The following is a 4,691-nucleotide window of genomic DNA, read 5'->3' as shown; positions in this document are numbered from 1 at the left end:
TATGAATATTATTTTTATATTTGTTTTCTGGTTACCCTTTTCATAAATAAAACTTTCACCATGTCACCATTAATTTGATAACATTTCAAAAGTAATTAAAAATAAATGTAATAACAAGTATAATATTTAGGAGGAAGGAAGAAGATACTACAACAAAAGAGAGGGAATTTCAAATTCTAAAGAAAGAAAGATGCATTTTTTTAACTTTCTTCTGATTTGGAAATATAAGAACCACAATGATCAATTTTGTCTCTCAGATAAAAAGATCACCAAAATAATTTTAAAATAATATTATATTGACAGTAAATAAATAAATGTTTACAAATAAATTCATTGTTTCGGTTAAACTCTTTAATTCTAATTCCACCATGATCTTCTATTATCTCCCCAAGTTAGTGTTGGGGTGGATAGGGAGTGAGGTGGGAGAGAATTGTCTCCATGTGTGTAATCACTGTTGACCTCACAAAATGTGGAGGGAGAGAGAGAAAGTGAAGGAAGCAGGTTCATATAATTCATGAAATTAATATCATTCATAACTTTCCTTAAACAATTCCTTTTTATGATTTTCAACTCCAAAAAATACATAAATTTGATCATCTCATTTCTATCGCTAGTGCCCCACTGCCTATAGGGAATCACAGCCCGAATTACAGACCCCAGGAGGGTTAGGCTGTACCTCCCTCTCCTATCCATATCCAGGGCTGCAGCAGTTTTAAAACATCTGCCTGGCTGCTTCAGGCCCTCTCACATTTTCCTGCGTCTCCACAGAGTAGAACTATTCAAGACATCTACCTTTCCTAGGAAAGCTTCTAGCCCTCACAAGCACTCCCTCTTCTCTGCATCCTTGCCAGACCTCTGTTATCCCACAGATCATGTAGCAAGACAAATGTTTATTTCCTGTCACTTAATTTCAGACCGCTGAAGGGAAAAAAAAAGAGTGGAAAATGAATCATCTGTGTATCCTTGTGATCAACTGCAGTGTCCTGTATAACCCAATAATACTAAAAGAATGAAGATAGCAAGTTTATGATCTACCTCACTTCACAATTAAGCTGATATGATCTAAACCAAACATTTATTAATAATTGAAATGTCAGTAGTCAAAGATATAAATAACACTCAAATGTGAAGGGTAAATGATAAAAGGAAGCAGGTCATTGATAGAGAGGGCACAACGCTTCTCCTGCCTTTGGTCCCATATCCACTGTGATCTCCCCCTTAGCTTCTTTTCTTCTTTGTTACCCCTCAGAACAGTGTAGTACTGTGTTTTCATGTGACCCTGAGCCTTCACTGAGCCACTGGTGAGCACTGTGTTAGAAGCCTCTTCCTAGACTCTATCATCACCTCGCTATGCATTCACCACCACTGAGTAAGGCAACTTTTGGAACCAAAACCCCTGAGAAATAAGTCATAATATAACCTTTCAATTGTATTAAATCCTCTTCACACTTTATTCAGATGTTGAAGAAATCAAAAAACCTAGAGTCTGAAAAAGTGACACTAAGACTTAGAGACTTTCATCCCTAGACTTAGAGAGTGATATGGTATCCCCAAGCCTCCTGTGTGATCCAACAAGGCAGATTCATATTCTAGTTCTCCATGCAGGAGGACTCAGCAGGGAGGCTTCATCTGACAGCCTGATACACTTTTGGTTACCTTTGTCCTCTAAATCTTACCTGTAGGTGTAAAAACAAAGGTCTTATACATTTTCTCAGAAGTCTGTATCCATGTGTTCTCTGCCTGAATGTATTTTCTCAGTCTGGCCCTAGATCCTCACCTCTCACTCTGTCTCTTGACTAGCTGGATGGTAGAATAGATTCAGCTTTGTGTGAAGCGCCATGAACAGCCTAACCCTAAACACCCCACTCACACAAGCTCCTCCAATTATGTGGACCAGGGCAATTTCTAAATAATCTCTGGGCTTACACATCACCACCACGTCAGTGACCAATCAAGGCTATGCCACGTTTCCCAGACAACACATTCTGTAGTTCTCTATTACCTTGTCTCCCCTGATTATCTGTAACATCCACATTGGCTTGGAAGCTCTGTTCCCTTTGCTTTCTATGTCTCTTTCTGCTGAATGTGATTTTATTATTTTGTGCATTTAAGCAACTCTGACCCTTCTTGATTCTCTGTGGGGTGCAGAAGCATCACCGATGCCTCCCTTCACTACCAAGAGCATAGACCTCGCACCTTGACTACTCTTGTGATTGTGATTCACCAAACTTTGACGTTTACTCAGTTAACCCTCAATTGTCTGAGCTTAGGAAAAGTGTGGGAGTATGGTAAAGCTGCTCCTTTACATCAGTTCTTTCTTTTCCTGTATATACATACTTTCTTTTTTACTGTGATAAAATACATGTGGCCAGGTGCTGTGGCTCACGCCTGTAATCCCAGCAGTTTGGGAGGCCAAGGCGGGCAGATCACTTGAGGTCAAGACTTCGAGACCAGCCCGGTTAACATGGCAAAACCCTGTCTCTACTAAAAAGACAAAAAAAAATTAGCCAGGTGTCGTGGTGCACACCTAAAATCCCAGCTACTTGGGAAGCTGTGGCAGGAGAATCGCTTGAACCCAGGAAGCGGAGGTTGCAGTGAGCTGAGACAGCAGCACTGCACTCCAGCCTGGGCAACAACAACACTCAGCCTAATATATAAATATATATATTTTACATATATATGTGTATATATATATGTATTAATAACATAAAATTGACCATTTTAACCATTTGTAAGTGTACAGTTCAGTGACATTAAGTACATTCACATTGTGCAACCACCACTGCTACCTGCAGGATTCTTTTATCTTCCCAACTGAAACTCCATACCTGTGAAACAATAATTCCCCATTACCCCAGGCCAGACACACTTGGCACTTTTGCCCATCTGACAAGTTCTGGATTGGGCTCACCTGTTGTTTCCCAGTGAGACCATATGGCCCAATGATCTTCCTCATTTATTCCTTCTCCTTGATCTCTGGGTAGCACTTCATGTACTCCAAATTCAAGAGATCTAAGTCCAGCTGCTCTTGTAAATGCTGATGGTAATGCCCTATCTTGACATGAGAGTGTTTTCAGATCATGCCATCTGGGGGTAGTAGCTCTCTAGTTAACAGCTTCAGAAGAGTTGACTTCCTTGCTCCATGGGGCCCTACCAGAGCCACTCGTGTGTCAAGGTCAATTCCAAATTCTAGATCATTGCAGATGCAAGGCCCATCTTTTGTATACTTGAAGCTCACATTTTGCACCATAATGACAGGTGGAGGGTTCTTGCCACATGGTGGGAAATAAAATGACAGTGTCTTGTCACTCACGACCCTCTCTGTCAGTCCTGATGACATCATTTTCTGTAGCATCTTCTCCTTGCTCTGGGCCTGCCAGGCCAGCTTGGCACTGCCATGACCAAACCTCGCAATGTAGTTCTTCATGTGTGCAATCTGATCTTGCTCCCAGTGAAACCTCTTCATCTGGTTCTCTCCTCCAGCTCTAGCCACATCTTCACATACTGATCATAATTACCCATATAATACTTCAGTTTCTTGTTGTGCATGTGAATGATGTTGGTACAGACACCATTCAGAAAATCCTGGGAATGCGAGGCAAGGACCAAGATATGCTGAAAAGTTTTTAGTTCTTCTTCCAACCACATGCAATCATCTAGGTCTGGGTGGTTGGTGGGCTCATCCAGGAGGAGCATGAAGGGCCGAATAAAGAGGGCTCTGGCAAGGGGAACCCTCATCCTACAGCCCCCACTGAAGTCTTTTAGCTTCTTGCACTGCATGGCAGGTATGAAACCCAGTCTGTGCAAGATCTGTGAGGCCCTCATCTCTGCCTTATCGGCATCCAGCTCCTCCAGGTGCTCGTAGAGTTCCACGAGCTTCTCACACTCCACATCTTCATGAGCCAGTCACTCTGCCTCCCTCTCCAGCATGGCCGGCTCTCTGTCGACTTCCATCACGCACTGCAAGGGTGTCTTGTCACTAGGGGGCATCTCTCGAGTCAGATGGTAGATGTCGATGTGCTCAGGGATGGGCACTCCACGTTTCCCAACAGCAGAGAGCAGCATGGAATTTTCAGTTCCATTTAAGCCAATGAGGCCATAATGACGGACTGAGTTCAATTCCAGTTTGGTGTCACTGGGCAGCTCTTGACCATGAAAGGTTAGTGAGAGGTTGATAATGTGAACGTCAGTACTGCAGGGATGGGAGGCCAGGATGCCAGTGACAGCTCGAGCAGCAGCTTTCTTCATTTCAAAGTCCTCTAGCTCCTTGGTCAGCAAATCCACTTCTGCGGTGTCTCTGCCATTGGCCTCATTTCTGCCACCTGTGGTTCTGTGACAGCGTCTCCATTTTCTTCATGTCCTTTTCTGGGCTGCTGTAGAGCTTTGGCAGCCTCCTTCTTTTTGGCAGCCTTCTTCTTGGCCAGGTCAGAGGGCATGATGATGACCCACAGGGTTAGGTTACTGTTATTTCAGGGAGATGGGCCTCGCTGCTCAGCCTCTGAGTCCCTGATTTTTTTTATTGTTTTAGGTATATATACCCAAAAGTGAAATTCTTCTATCATATTTTAATTCTATGTTTAATTTTTTGAGGAACTGCCATGCTGTTCACATTTCTTCTTGTATCCCCTGTACTCCAAAATGTCTCCTTAGGTCTGGTGTGAACATTTTAATATAAACAATGAGGGCAACTG

The 4,691-nt window shown here is 42.7% G+C and overlaps 1 pseudogene; it reads right to left on the bottom strand.

Annotated features, from left to right (window-relative positions):
- Positions 1-2,785: 2,785 nt before the first annotated feature.
- Positions 2,786-4,441, bottom strand: LOC736207 (ATP-binding cassette sub-family F member 2-like; annotated as a pseudogene).
- Positions 4,442-4,691: the final 250 nt, after the last annotated feature.

This window comes from Pan troglodytes, chromosome 2 (assembly GCF_028858775.2).
Source record: "Pan troglodytes isolate AG18354 chromosome 2, NHGRI_mPanTro3-v2.0_pri, whole genome shotgun sequence".
NCBI lineage: Eukaryota > Metazoa > Chordata > Mammalia > Primates > Hominidae > Pan > Pan troglodytes.
Note: the sequence above shows the minus strand (reverse complement) of the source record. Positions and strands in the feature narration are given on the sequence as shown.